Raw genomic sequence first — 16,639 nt, forward strand, 5'->3', positions numbered from 1 at the left:
TAGCCTGGAAACGAGACAAATCTGCCATTGCAACAACAAAAAAATGCCCGTGGCAGATTTGGTCTGGCACCGCTCAGTTGTGATTGGATTTCACTCCCTCCGAAGTAGTGAGGGACCAATCAGGGCCCAGTATGCAAATATGGGGCAGGTTTATCACCATGAGGCATTTTTTTTATTCACCCCTTGGAAATGCAGGTTCCACACAGAGACGTCAGACTAATACTTGTATCTACGCAGTGATATTAGTCTGGCCGTGCCAGGCTAGGGAACACTAGTCTCGCGTGGCCAGACTGTTGCCTCTCACCATTTTCAAATGCTTCCATCATCATCATACACTGGAGCAACGGAAGCTCTGAAAATGATCAAGCGATAAAGCGGATGTGACGCCTCCTCCCCACTTCCGTTTCGTCTTTACAGTCCCGCAAATTTTTGCCTAATATCAATCTAAATCATCTAAGCATATATAGCTTGCTGCTTAGCAGAAATGGAAATTAAAAAATAAAATGTAAAGATATTTTTAAAATATATTTTTGAGAACGGAAATGACGAAGAGATGGCAGCTTCCTGCCTCGGATTTCGGGAGGTGTATAGTTCCAGACTCTATATAGCATTTGGAGATTGTGGAATAGTACGCGAGACTATTGGCACACAGTCTTTTCAAATCCGGGTCCGCGGCCAAATACACATCAGTCTGGGGGTCCTTGACATGAAAATGTTTGAGAACGACTGCGCTATATGATGGGACAGACAGGGAGAGGTGATCAGGTGCAGATTAAGTGGAGAGTCAGCCATGAGGACAGATTGGAACATGTCTAAAGAAGGAGCGCCAGGGCTTCACTGCTACCTCAGTGTTCAAACCTGCCCTTGTTGAAGCTGTGCAAGTGCGTGTGTGTGTGTGTGTGTGTGTGCAGCCTGAACGGATGGAGGCATGTGTGTGTACTGTACGTACAGTGTGTTTATGCACGCATGCATGCAGCATTAAAAATTGCTCCTCATCCTTGTGTTGAACCCAAAGCCCCTACAGATCGCCAGCCACTTTCTTTTAAATATAGAATAATGCAGCAACATAATCCTCCCATTTTACTCAAATATTTTGGATAACTTTGTGCGACTTTGTGAGATTTTGCGTGCAAGTGGGTATGCGCGTGCACGAAGCTCCTCACCCTCTCGTCAGCAGCACCTGAACTTGATGACATAATTTGCCTATTTCACATCCTTCCCTGCGCCAGATGTCTTATGAACGGCATTCCTTTGTGTGTGTCACCGACGCAGTAGCTCAGAAGAGATGGCATCATGGTGTGGTGTGTGTGTGTGCGTGTGTGTGTGTGTGTGTGAGTGAGATGGTGTGTGTGTGTGTGTGTGTGTGTGTGTGTGTGTGTGTGTGTGTGTGTGTGTGTGTGTGTGTGTGTGTGTGTGTGTGTGTGTGTGTGTGTGTGTGTGTGTGTGTGTGTGTGTGTGTGTGTGTGTGTGTGTGTGCAAATTTAGGAATTGAGGGGATTGAGCATTTTCTCTGAAGTATAGCGAACAGGCATTCTTCTGACGTGATCTATCTGCCAAGAGAGGAGGACACACACGCAGACACACACACACACACACACACACACACACACTGGTGTGACATCTGGAAGGCTGCACTTTTATTGGAGTTACGACATAAAGAGTATACCCTTACAGTGATGAACAGGCACACCAATCCGAGCTGCTTGCTCGTGTGTTTGTGTGCATGCAGCGTACATTCAGGTGGGTGCATGCTCACGTGAATGTAAACGTGTGCAAGTGTGTGTGTGTGTGTGTGTGTGTGTGTGTGTGTGTGTGTGTGTGTGTGTGTGTGTGTGTAGGTAACAAAGAGATCAGACACAGGGAGGGAGCATTTAACGGTGTACCCACCGACCCAGTGTCACAGCTATAGCCTTCATCTCACCCGGAGAAACCACAACAGAAGACCAGGGGATACCTTACTGGCATATGACTGATGCCTCCTGCTCAAAGGGAAATTCCACACTAAAACAGAATGAACACGGGGAGACGAGGCAGCAGCTGACACTACGGCATAGTAGCAGCATGTCTTGCTGGCGACACAAGTGGTGGTTCAATACATTTTTAATAGATAATAGCAGGGGCCCCTGGGGATGGCAATTGATAGGCGGTTGTCCAGAACCACCGATCTGACCGATATGCCCATATACTGTATAGGCATGGATATCTTGTTGTCCAGAACCACCGATCTGACCGATATGCCCATATGCGGGCATATACTGTTGACATCAGGGATCTCCATCTATGGGCATAAAAGGGACACAGACAGACGGATAGGTACGACCACCTGGCATTGCCAGGTGGTTGCATGCATTCCAAACTTGCATCGTTCACGACTGGCAAACACCCTACAGGTTTATGTGATCATTGACAGGAAGGAGTCTGTGGAATATATGCCATTATGAACTGTATTCGCTACCTAAGGGAAAGAGATAGCATGGTGGATGAGGGAGTTGACGCAGTGGAATATGCTATTATGAATCGCAGTTGCCGCCAAAGGGAAAGGGATAGCATGGTGGATGACCTGAGGGAGTTGTTTCCCACAAACCGGTTTGTGGGATAAATTGTAAGTAGGGGCTCTCGAATAACAGAGGGTGGCGGTAAGGAAACAAATAAGGATGCAAACCGCCATAAAAACCCTATGAAGAAGAATAAGGAGAAACAGAAATTAGGAGAGCTGTGGTCAAAGGTGAAGGAAGCGAATCAAAGCGGTGGCGCGAAGCAAAATGCGACACGCGTGGATCCCAAATGGTACAACAGATAACGGGTATTGCGCAACGGGTGAGGCATGTATTCCCGACTTGCATTGTTCCTGCATGCATGGCCCTGAGTAAGGCGTTGGTCTATAAATCCACAAATCACTGTCTGTTTTATGCCCATATATGGAGATCCCTGATGTCATAGTACTGATATCATAGACTTTGCCTCCAAGTACTAAGGTATGGGTGCTGCACTAAGTATTCTGACAACGGGCACAACAGGTATTGCATAACTAGAGGGGCATGTATTCCCGGTGGACATTGCCCTAGTTTTCAAAAGTAGCAGATCTACAAGCTCACAACACGTCATCTACAAGCTTACAATACGTCAAGATGTGACACGTTGTGAGCTTCAGAACGGATATTTTCCACCCTCTATTTTCTTCTGAAATGACGCCCCTGGGTGATAGATAATGGCGTGAGCCCCGTGGTGGGATAAACTGAGCATATGGAAGCTACTGTACAGTAGTTGAGTTCTTTTTGTCTTTTTGTTGTTGACTGTAGTGAAACATTGAATTAACTTTAGTTCAGCATGAGGCAAAATAATTGACTTTCTCTGAACTCATTTACGTGTAATTCTTTCCCTATAGCTATAGCAATCAAATAAACCAGAAAGATAGTTTTGTTTTCATAACTGCACTGCGCTGTTCCAAATTTAAAGCATGTTTGAAAGTGAAAACATCGCCAGTCCACGTTTTGATGACGATTGTCTTCGGAGCAGTTTCATCTATTGATTGATGATGCTGTTGTTGCTGACTTGTCTTGGCTCTCTGACTTCCAGTTTCTGATGACGCTTAGAGCTTGGAATTCTTAAGTAATAGGAATAATATGCAGGCATTCAGTTTTAGGGTGGATTTTCATGTAGTCTTAGATTGCTGTTTGACTGGGGGGTACTTTGGGAGTCAAGTTAGCGCCTATATTTAATTACACAGGTATGTTTTGCTTAATAAAAGAAGCCTTTTATTGAGCTTGTGTGGAATTAATCATTTGGCAGTAATTATTTACAGGTATGCTGAAGTGACATGTGGATGCTTTTGGTTGACCTGTAATATAATAGGTCTTTGTGTTAAGGTGATATTCAGACAGCATTTTGAGGCAACACAATGTGGTGAGATGCCATTTTAATGAAAGCCTTGTATCTCCAAGAATCTAGTACCTTTTTTTCTGGAATTATTAAGAAGAAAAAAAACAGCTAGAAACATGCAGCCGGCGCCGCACATTTCAATTGTGATGATTGATCTATTTTTACTGTTGCTGTTGTGTCATGAAACTAACCTGGAACATCGAGTGTAAGACCAGGCATAAAAAGCAGGTGGAGGAGGAGCAACAGTGTAATGAATGAGATAATCCATGGCCTCTGATCGATTGAGCTGCAGCTACCTGTTTAAGGGATTAATGGTCGTTAGTTAGCTATATCACAGGTTCAGGTTGAGTATCAAATTCACTAATTGAATTTGTGAGTTATGCTGAAGTTCTGTTGGACTATTGCTGGTCACAACTAATATTCAAAATGTAGCCTGTGTATTGTGACATTTACAAGGCAAACTATTCTACTGTCAGAGATCTGCAAACTAACTGTCCTATACAGTATTTGTGACTTATCTGTTCCTTAAAACACTCTCTCCATTCCGTCCTCCCTCTTTCTTATTCCCTTCCTCTCTCTCTTTCTCTGCCTCTCTCTTCCCTTCTCTTCTTTTTTCCTCTCTCTCTCTCTCTCTCTCTCTCTCTCTCTCTCTCTCTCTCTCTCTCTCTCTCTCTCTCTCTCTCTCTCTCTCTTCGTGTGCCTCCGTTTCTTTTTCTCTGTGATGTTTTTCAAGTCCATTGAGCCATTGTAAACATTTCTCCAGTCGTTGAGTGAAAATATGGACTGCAGCATATAATGATACGCTGCCTTGCCTTCACGATGGCCATAAAACCAAAACAAGTAGCAGAGAGAGGAGAGTAGAGAGGGACATTTGGGGGGTTGGTCATTATGTTGTTAGTGAGGTGAAATGTGATGTGGGGTCAAACATGAGAGAATGGTTCTTAACCACTTCAAAAAAAGATCTGCTAGATCTGCTATTATAATATGTGTTAATGAACTAAAACCATAAAAATAATGTTTTTTTCAAACAATCTGTAAATGTTAGCTTGTAATGACTAGTCGAAAATAGGGATGCCAGGGTTAAAGTGGTTAAAGATGTGCTCTGCTGTTGTTAAATCGACTTTGAAGTGTTTTGGGTGAAGTGTAGTTTGAGGGGTGTGAGAGGGCGGGTGCCCCCTAAACAGCCACCGAGACGGTCATGAAATGACACCAACCGTGGCCCATATGCCAGGACACAGAGTAGGAGACAGACGGATAGATGGACACAGAGACAGAAAAACTGGCAGGCAGTGTTGCACTGGCCCACAAATAGGTCAGGACCTTCCTTCCCTCCTTCCTTCCTTCCTTCCTTCCTTCCTTCCTTCCTTCCTTCCTTCCTTCCTTCCTTCCTTCCTTCCATTCATCCATTCATCCATTCCATTCATCCATCCTCCCTGCTCAGTCTTAATACAAACACATAAAGGCAAGAAGAGCGTGTTACTGAATCCTCATTGCAACCACCCTGCATCTGTCCATCCAGCCAGTGTCTCATCCATCTGCTTGTTCGCTCGCTCCCTCACTCACTCCCTCACTCACTCCCTCACTCACTCACTCCCTCCCTCACTCACTCACTCCTTCACTCACTCACTCAGAGCAGCCAGTGAAGGTCTCTAATCTGTGGGCCTGAGCAGCTGCTGCCTTGTGGCTAACAGGCTGCAGGGCTCTTATTATTTTACGTAAACACACACACACACGCACGCACACGCGCACACACACACACACACACACACACACACACACACACACACACACACACACACACACACACACACACACACACACACACACACACACACACACACACACACACACACACACACACACTCAGGGCCTCTTTATGTGGTAGGCCAGCTGCCTGGTGACATGCCTTCTCACCAGCAGTGCCCCAAACGCTGCTGCTGCTGTTGTTGGTACTGCTGCTACTGCTAAGCCAGTGGGACTTTCCAACAGAGAGATGGAGACAGGGAGCGGTGAGGAGATGGTGCACACACCGGTATGGGGAATAGACGAAGGGGGCGTGAGGTGGGGGGAGTGGAGGGGCGAAGAAGGGGAGGGGGAGGGTGGTATTGAGTGAGGCAGGGACAGGAATAGAGAGAAGGAGAAACGGAGCAGTGCTGTTCTGCGGCAGGAACTTTTTCTTACATGTATATGACACAATTGTGATAATTGAATACAACCGCAAAGGCTTTGTAGCAAGGAGGGGCAAAATAGTCCACCAAACACACATTGTTGAGGTGATGCAGGCACAATTGTATCAACCAACAAAAGACATCAAAGACTGGAAAGGTCTTTGATGTTTAACATCAAATTAACTTCTTTTTTTTTAATAATATTGTTTTGGGCTCCAGTCAGAATGGCCCCAGGTTGTCTGTGGGCCCTGAGGGTTGGTTCTAGGAACTGCCTGAATGACGTGTCACATTAAAGGAATGTTTGCCTGATGTATGCAAATATTTGTGATATTGCGTGTCATAAGTTCAAGATATATTTCAGTAAAACTGGTTTCTTTTTTTATATTCAGCACCCACCTGCACTTATACACAAATAGTCACCTCAGTAAAATATAGCTCCCACCTAATGTGAACATTGTAGACCCATATCCACAATTAAACCAAGCAAAATTAGCTTACTGTAAGATGTGAGATATACTTTTAAGAATTTTGATGGTACCTTTGATCTCCATGGATCACAAGCTGCCCTCTGCACCACATAAACTACTGCTATTAGGGTCTGTGTCCACCAAGGGTCCATCTCCCCCGAGTCTCCCGTGCTGTTCCTTATCCCATTTCCCAGTGGGAAGATTTCACAATCAGGTGCAATCAGCCCGACAGATCTCAAATCATAAGTTTCTAAGGTTGCCTTTAGAACACTCAGAGGCTTTGGACCAAATTGGAAGTTGTTAGTTGCAATTATGACTAACAGAAAACACGACGTAACCGATCCTTCTGTGCAGATGTAGGGCCCAAAACAATCATAGATCATGCTAATCAAATAACGGCCACTGATTCATTGGTTGTTATCAGTAATGATGACGCAACAGTCCCCCCTGGGTGTGAATGGAGGACAAAAAGAAATGGAATTTGATCTGGCCGGGTGACAACGCTGTGAGTAAAGTATGCTTGATACTTGATTTCACGAGAGATAACTGCATGCACTGGGCCTGGGATTTTCTGTTGTATGAACAATAATGAGTCATTCATTTGGATGGAGGCATTAATGCCACCAGGCTGACAGTAGAATTCCCAAGCTAAATTATGAATGTAATTACAATAACATACTCTAGGGCACGCAGGCACAAACAAAATGTGTGTGTGTGTGTGTGTGTGTGTGTGTGTGTGTGTGTGTGTGTGTGTGTGTGTGTGTGTGTGTGTGTGTGTGTGTGTGTGTGTGTGTGTGTGTGTGTGTGTGTGTGTGTGTGTGTGTGTGCATACACAGACACACAGTCACTTTAGTTGGCACAGACCTAAAAGACTTGGAATGACCACAAATACTGAACAGCACTTTCATCTTTAGGCCTCCACGACTGACATCCATCACTTCAGGAACAAAGGCCCTGTCCCATTTCTATGCCGCTGTCCATTCTCAGACAGCCTAGAAGAGTTTGTCCCTACTAAACCCATTTGGCTCCGCTTTTGTGCAGCCAGACATCCTGCAACAAACGAGAGACTTTTAGGCTATGGTGGAGAACAGCACACATATAAACAGACCCCCATGGAACTGGAGTCCATATGCTAGTGTAGCACACACACACACACACACACACACACACACACACACACACACACACACACACACACATACACACACACACACACACACACACACACACACACACACACACACACACACACACACACACACACACACACAACACAACAAACAGCCACTACCCCTTGAGTGCCCTACCCTGGAATACGAACCCGGGTCTCCCGCTCAAGCGCCGACATTTCTACTGCTGAGCTAAGACGGAAAGCCCATTTGAGCTGGGGAGATATTACGCCTTGAGCTTCATGCAATACCTCTTTCCTCTAACCAGCAGGCGTCCTATCCGACCACAGGGTCTACATTTCTCAATAATAGAAGAGCTGGGAGACCACCTCCAACCACTGCAGTTGTGTCAGTTATATAGTAATAACGTACTCTACATTACACATCGGTTAGAATAAAATTGCATTAATTGAAAAAAGTTAGGGATTGCAGCTTTAATTCAACTCTGAAAGTGTACTATTGCAGGCCCGGCGCTAGCCGACAACGGTGGGGCTGGTGGGTGCGTAACTACGGGGGGCGCACACGCTTAAATTATTTATTTTCACCGACAGCAGTTGACGTCCTTGTCATGTCTGCCTGTGTATCAGTGGTACACACAACACCTCTTTCTTAACACGCTGAGGAAGGCTTGACGCCGAAACGCTATTAATTAGAAAGTACCAGAAGGTTTGAATCGAATATTGTAGTAAATGATAAATGGTGCATTAATATGGGGTGCCGTGTGGGCCAAAATTCACTCTCAACTCTCACACTCTCTACTGCCTCACACACACACAACTGAAAACCTCTCACACACACTAGTAAGAACCTCTTACACACTATAGTGAGACCTCACACACGCTCTACTGAAAACGTTGCCTCACACACACGCAACTGAAAACCTCTCATAAACATTAGTGAAACCTCAAACACACACTAGTAAAGCCTCACACACACACACACACACACACACACACACACACACACACACACACACACACACACACACACTCACGCACGCACGCACCAGGCACGCACGCACGCACGCACGCACGCACGCACGCACGCACGCACGCACGCACGCACGCACGCACGCACGCACGCACGCACCCACTCACACACACACACACACACCCAGCCACACACACACACTCACACACACGCACGCACGCACGCGCGCGCGCGCAGCACACACACACACACACATACACACACACACACACACACACACACACACACACACACACACACACACAGCCACACACACACACTCACTCACACACACACGCGCGCACGCACGCACGCACGCACGCACGCATACTCACACACACACACACACACACACACACACACACACACACACACACACACACACACACACACACACACACACAAACACACACACACACACACACACACACACACACACACACACACACACACACACACACACACTACCCGAACACCTCACGCACACACTACTGAGTCCGATGTCATAATGACACAATATAAATAATATTAATATCGTATAAACTGAGTTCTGTGTCAGAAATGTCCAAATATGGAGTGTAGGCCAGTCTATGATGATTATGTCAGTAGTATGACAGTGACATCATATTGATGACATCAGAGTACTCCATATATGGGGAGAGAAGGAATGGGAGGCCCAAAATGACTCTAATGTATTGATGTAAATTTGGGGAAAAAATACAAAATTAAGGGAAAGTTGTACATTTATGATAAAATATGGACTCATAATTCTTACATATTCTCAGATGGAATGATGTGAGGACAAGACCCTAAAAAAAATTAGAAAAGCAACTGAATCTACCAATGTTGTTTTTGGTGTCATTTTTATTATTACTATTATTATTATTATTATTATTATTATTGTAATGAGTTGTCTGTTTTGGTGGTGTTATGTTTTTTTATATTATACACTGTACTGTCTCTTGTCTTGACACAAAAGGTAAAATGAAATTAAAATGTATTATATATAAACACTATGACTTCAACAACGCCATCAGAGCTGCTGGACCACAGAGAAAATGGCCAAAGAGGATGGACTTTATTGCTGACTATTGAGGATGAGAGAATGATACTGTAAGGACGACTTCACCCATTTTTTTTCCTACTCACTCTGTGTCACAGAGAAGGGCTGTGGACAGTTCAGAGACCTGCCTACCAGTGGCAAATCTGTAGGCAGGTTTGGTCATTTCAAGAAGATTTCAAATTTTATTTAATTTAATTTATTACATTTATCAATGCAAGAAATACATGACTTACGTGCGAGCGAGCGTGCGTGCGTGCGTGCGTGCGTGCGTGCGCGTGCGTGTGCGTGTGTGTGAGTGTGTGTGTGTGGCTGGGTGTGTGTGTGTGTGTGTGTGTGTGTGTGTGTGTGTGTGTGTGTGTGTGTGTGTGTGTGTGTGTGTGTGTGTGAGAGTGCGTGCGTGCGTGCGTGCGTGCGTGCGTGCGTGCGTGCGTGCGTGCGCACGTGTCTGTGTGTGTGAGTGTGTGTGTGTGTGTGTGTGTGTGTGTGTGTGTGTGTGTGTGTGTGTGTGTGTGTGTGTGTGTGTGTGTGCGTGCGCGTGCGCGTGCGTGCGTGCGTGCGTGCGTGCGTGCGTGCGTGTGTGTGTGTGTGTGTGAGTGTGTGTGTGTGTGTGTGTGTGTGTGTGTGTATGTGAGAATCTCAGTAGTGTGTGTGAGAGACAGTCACTATATGGCAATTTAGTGTAGTGGTTAGGGCATTCGCCTTGCAAGCAAGAGGTTGAGTGTTCAAACCTGACTCAGGGCAGACATTAGAATGGAAATGGAAATTCAAATGCAATTTGTCCATGTTCCACCACATCAATTAGGTTCAGTACTGAGCCAATTCTCCAGAATCAAGGAAACCTTGTCATGTTGTTGGGGAGAACCAGGTTCATATGTCTGTTGTAGTATTAAAAGGTCGTCACATTTATGTATGTCCAAATCAGGCTTTAAAAGGGACTAAAAGTGACCCAAAAAAATTAAAGAAAGCCTTACACTTGTCTTAAAAAGACCAGACACATGAATGTGGTCACAACATTTTCAGAGGACTAGAGGAAAAAAATAATCGTTCCTTAGGTGGGATTCGATCAAAGCAAATTGGATTCTCAGCAAAGCACCGCTAACAGGTAAGTCACAACGCCAGCTAGCCTCTAATAAATCCACAAATATATTTTTTGAACGCAAACCCATCATCATTGAGCAATCCAATAATATTCATGTTTATAGCCATTAGCCTATACTCTACCATAATATCAGGGGTAGCATGTGCTTAGTCTAGCCAATATACATTTGCATTTCTTATTCGGATAAGATATAAAAATGTACGTTGAGATAAGAAAATTGTTTGCAATTGACAAATCAAAGCATTAATCATCAACGCGAGGCACAACTTTGTTTAGTTTTTCATTGATTGAGTATTCTTTTAGACAGAAATTCAATAACAGCACGAGTACAGTCAAACACAAAGTCTAAAAAGGACTTGCGGTCTTCTTTCCATTGTAGTCCTATAGGTGTCCAATTCATCAACATATCAAATATCAATAGCACCAAAATGTATATCATCACTACATAATAAAAAACACTTTATGTACAACATAGGAAAAAAAGGGGAAGGGGGGGTGCCTGTCTAATGGAGAAGTGCTCAAGTGTTGCTGTTGATGCACAATGTTGCTTCAGCCTACTCTCGGGCAGGGGTCTTCAACTTTTTTCAGGCTGAGGAGTCCGGACCCCTTAGCTGAGAGAGAGAGATGAAGCAGGGACCCCCCCAACTACATTGTATATGTGTTGCAGATTCCAACTTTTTCATAGCTTCATAGACTTGTTTGACCGCTCTATCATCAGTGTTCTTCAAATCAATGTTTTTCTTTGTTTATTTGGTTTATTTACACGCTTTTTCATATTTTGGATTCATGTTGATGTTGTGTATTTTCCAGACATTTAACCACATATGACTTAGTAAACTTGTCATTTGGCTCTGTACTTAGTGTTTTTTTTTGCCTCTATGCCAAACTTCTTCACCAAAAATTGCCGATCTACAAGCATGCATTGTGAGCTTGTATATCTGATATTTTCAAATATTTTTTTATTAAATCTATTATGATGATGATGACTTAATATGCCTATTTTTTACAACACAGATCCTCTATGGGGGTCCCTGGCACTAAATAGCGTGAACAGCATGAGGGAGTGATTAGAGGAGTGGCTAGGCTGAATAAATGACCCATTGTTCACGCCCATTACCTGGAGCTGAGAGGCGAACAGCCTTTTTGCATGTAGTTTAAGCGCAAGGGGGCGGGTGGCGGGTGGGGAGAGAGCCTGGCGACGTGAGCTATGTTAGTGCACTGAGTGGCAGTTGGGGCAAACGCAGTCCCCACAACATCATTTACAATTCTGTGCCTATTGGTACATAACTCGGACGGCGCTTAGTCGACTAGCAGACCATCGGCCGGTCGTCGCGGGCACTCGTGCCTGGAGGCGCTCGGGCGCGATTCCTCGGCCTCAAGGTCTGCTGAGTCGGCGCGCCTCCGTCATGGTCCAAAACTATACTTTATCGGCGAAAAAAAAGAGTCTGCGGTTGTTTGAAAAAATATTGTCCTAAGCGGGGGTCGAACCCAGACTCCCAGTGGCAATGGTTTTGGAGGAAAGTGATTAGCGAGCTGCGCCACTGAGGACCGTGTTAAGTTTAAGTATTTGGGCTGTATGAGAATGTGACGTCCTAACTCTTCTAATGTATAGGAAAGAAGTCCCCTGCACTTTTATAGATAACCAGATTCAAATGAGCACATCTTCTTCAAAATGAAAAATGAAAAGTGCTCACTTGCGGCATAAACCATTGTACTCAGTCACATATATGCAGCAGGATGCGTGGTCAGCTTGTGGATCGGCTATTTTCGGTGAATGTTCACCCCCAGAATAGGGATGCTGCATGGGGTTAGTGTAAAAAATACAAAAAAAGATTTTGTGGACCCCCTGTAGTAACTCTGAGGACCCCCTTCGGGTCCCGGACCCCGTGTTGAAGACCCCTGCTGCTGAAGCAACATTGAACATCAACAGCAACAAGTCGTCACTTCTCCATTAGACAGGCACCCCCCCCCTTCCCCTTTCTTTTCTACGTTGTAGGCCTACATAAAGTGTTTTTTATTATGTAGTGATGATATATATATATTTTTGGTGATATTTTATATGTTGATGAATTGGACACCTAGGACCACAATGGAAAGAAGACCGCAAGACTTAAACTGTACCACCCACTTCTCTACAATTGCTCATTCCTTTCGATTCTTCTTATTGTTATTTTCGAGCTACGTTCGCTTCCCGCATTTGCGCGTCTTACTTGTGTGTGTGTGTGTGTGTGTGTGTGTGAGTGTGTGTGTGTGTGTGGGTGTGTGTGTGTGTGTGTGTGTGTGTGTGTGTGTGTGTGGGTGGGTGTGTGTGTGTGTGTGTGTGTGTGTATGTGAGGCTTTACTAGTTTGTGTTTGAGGTTTCACTAATGTTTATGAGAGGTTTTCAGTTGTGTGTGTGTGAGGCAACGTTTTCAGTAGAGCGTGTGTGAGGTCTCACTATAGTGTGTAAGAGGTTCTTACTAGTGTGTGTGAGAGGTCTTCAGTTGTGTGTGTGTGAGGCAGTAGAGAGTGTGAGAGTTGAGAGTGAATTTTGGCCCACACGGCACCCCATACATTAACTGCATTTATATAGCATCTTTCTCCAAAGCTCTTTACAATGTGTACCGCCGTACGCACGCACGCACGCACGCACACACACACGCACACACACACACGCACGCACGCCAACGGAGGAAACGATGCAAGGTAACGCTCTGCTCATCAGGGGAAGTTAGGGGTCATGTGTCTTGCTCAAGGTTACTTTGACATGCAGCCATAGGAGGAGCCATGGATTTAACTGGGAACCTTGTGATTCCAAGACGTCCACGCTGTCACTGCATGACAGTAAGACCAAGCTCATTTATTTCCATCATCCAAAATAAATGACTACACAAACAGTAATTTGGATGTGAAGGCCCATATCCATTCAAATGCTTCATAATCTATCTGCTGTACAGTACAGTATATAGTCTTATTCGGTTGTATTCCAATGCCTCCGTGCCTTCTGCTGTTGCCCAGCCCTAGTCCTGCTATAGTGTGCGCTGCACATCTGCTGGTGAGGTCAGTGATCTCTTCCCAGGGCAGAAACATGAGGATGATGGATGCTCTGACCACAGAGGTTTTCCCTGTGGTTTCCTCCTCTGAAGAGCTCCCATCCCAGAGAGTCAGTCTCTCTCTCTCTCTCTCTCTCTCTCTCTCTCTCTCTCTCTCTCTCTCTCTCTCTCTCTCTCTCTCTCTCTCTCTCTCTCTCTCTCTCTGACTCTCTGTTGCATCTCTCTTTACCTCTCTCGCTTTCTCTATCTCACCACTTTTGCCTTTCTTTCTTTCCTTCTTTCGCTTCCTTTATTTATCTCTATCCCTCCCTTTCTCTCCATCAACCACTCTCTCTCTCTCTCTCTCTCTCTCTCTCTCTCGCTCTCTCTCGCTCTCTCTCTCTCTCTCAGGTTTGAGGCCAGCAGGAACGCTAGGCAGGGCTCAGCAGGGTTATGTCTATATAAAGACAGCAGAGTAATATCTATCATATGTTGTACAACTCTGCTGGTCGGTTGGCAGCGAGGCAGACTAACAGCCTCGTTATGACTTAGCCGTGAGTCGTGCTCACGAGCTTTGTGGCGATAAGCATCGTCCACGAGATGAAATGAAGACTTCACTATTACTACTGCACTCCTTACATCTGAATCTATGGTAAAATAGCACCAAGGCCTCTCCTGTTTTGATATTACATGAACATGACTGTTGGACTAATCAGTTCCCACTCTGTGGTCGTGTCAGCATTTCTAACTCTTGAGTACACAGAGTTGAATTAACACTCAGGATTGTGCTGTGTAGTCCATTGGTTCTCAAAGTTGTGTCCGGGGACCCCCAGGGGTCCTTTAGGGAGTTCCAGGGGGTCCCCAGCTAAATGATAGATAGTTAGGAACCAAATGGACCCTTATGGGTCTGTAACTCAGAGAGTGTACAAACGGAAACAAATGGTTCCATTTGTACACTCGCAGAGTTAAATTAACATTGATTTTACAATATAAATTGGGGTCCCAGAGATAGAAATGCCATCAAATGGGGGTCCGGAGCCCTTATGCATGTCAAACAGGGGGTCCTTGAAATTAAAATGGTTGAGAATCACTGCTAGAGCCGTAAAAAATCGTCTCTTATGGGGGTCCCTGGCGTATGTTTTCAAATGAGGGTCTCTGCACGTGTCAATTTGGGGGTCCTTGACATGAAAAAAGTTTGAGAACCACTGATGTAGTCCACTGATGTAGTCCACTGATGTAGGCCAAGTGAATTTGTCCCCAAACACACACATCAGTGACAAACATTATTACTGTCGTGTGACTGCAGCCTCTGCAGGTCATTGTTTATTTGACAGAAGCATTGGAAACACACCTGGTGTCATTCCTGATGTGTACTGTAGACTGTAGGTTTGGATACACATAAATTTTTTGTTGCGTTGAAACGTGAACCCCGGCAGTATGTTATAAGGCCAATATAACTAGCACATCTGCAGTGGTTGGAGGTGGTCCCCCTACTCTTCCATTGAGGTAGGATATACTGTAAGTTACGGATTGTAGCTTTAAACCCAGTGAGCGGTGGTGTCCCTATGCTGTCTATACCGTCATACAGTATGTTCCACATTCCTATGCCCTGATGCTGAGCTTAGGACGGGGTTTAAAATGCTACCGAGACCTCCGTGTCCGGTGATGAACTGATGGGAGGGATACTGGAGTATAGTTCTATGAAAATCTCATGGTTCACTAATGGATAAAATAAAAGCATAAATTGCATAACCAAGAAAATGTTACACATTGTGCCTTGATAAGCCTAACCAAATAGATTGACATTGCTCAGCAACATGATACAGGGAAAGATTATGTGTTCTCATAGTTAAATCTGTAATTGCTTGGCTCATGCCTGGAGGCCAAAAAAAGAAAAGAGAAATATTTTGAAATTTGCATTTCATAATAAATATCACAAGACAAACAAATGCATCTGATGAATTTTAAAGCTGCAATCAATAACTTTGATGTCCTACCTGGTATTCAAACATGGGTTTCCACATAAGAGACCAGATTTCTACGGCTCTGCCAACAAGGAATTACCATTCAGTCAGGGGATGTATTGTGTTATGAGCTTCAGGCAGTACACTTTGGTCAACCAGTAGGTTGTCCTACCCAAGGTCTAAAAAGCACAATGGAAGAGTTTAGGAGACCATGCACTCCAACCACTGTGCTAGTTACTACCATGCAGATTGGTTAAAATGTTTTTTTTTTCATTAAAATAAGTTCCGGATTGCGACTTTAAAGGGATACTTCACTTTCGGGCCGGGGACACATTTAAAAAAAATATTAAAAATAAATGAAAAAAGTTATGGAAAATTCATGGCCCCCTCACGACACGCAGTGTCCTACTAATGTGTGAGGGGGCCATGAATTTTCCATAACTTTTTTCATTTATTTTTAATATTTTTTTTAAATGTGTCCCCGGCCCGAAAGTGAAGTATCCCTTTAAAAGTACATCAACATAACTTTTTAACATTGTTGGAAAAACTAAGAAATTGGTCTTAACCCATTAAGACCAGGAATGCATCAGTGTCATTTTAGATTTCTTTGGCTATTCAAAAATAGCAGATCTACAAGCTCATAGCGCAGCACCGAGTGCCGCACTATGAGCTTGTAGATCTGCTATTTTTTTATTTAAATCCAGACAATTTGTGCAAAAAAAATTATATATATATATATTTTTAAAGGGAACATTTTTGACTCAAATCTTTGCTTCTACATTACAAAATATTTTGAGACGGGAGTCTGTGGCCAAATACATATCATTATGGGGGTCCTTGACATGAAAAA

General features: G+C 44.3%; 1 long non-coding RNA gene across 1 annotated transcript in view; it reads left to right on the forward strand.

The window, feature by feature from the left end:
- Window positions 1-9,961: 9,961 nt before the first annotated feature.
- Window positions 9,962-16,639, forward strand: part of LOC308073614 — a 98,121-nt gene continuing 91,443 nt past the window's right edge. The window contains exon 1 of the long non-coding RNA XR_013932015.1: window positions 9,962-10,006. This is a non-coding gene — a long non-coding RNA (uncharacterized lncRNA). The remainder of the gene's footprint in view (window positions 10,007-16,639) is intronic.

Source organism: Gymnoscopelus braueri, assembly GCF_963280865.1.
Source record: "Gymnoscopelus braueri genome assembly, chromosome: 18".
In the NCBI taxonomy this organism is placed as follows: Eukaryota; Metazoa; Chordata; class Actinopteri; order Myctophiformes; family Myctophidae; genus Gymnoscopelus; species Gymnoscopelus braueri.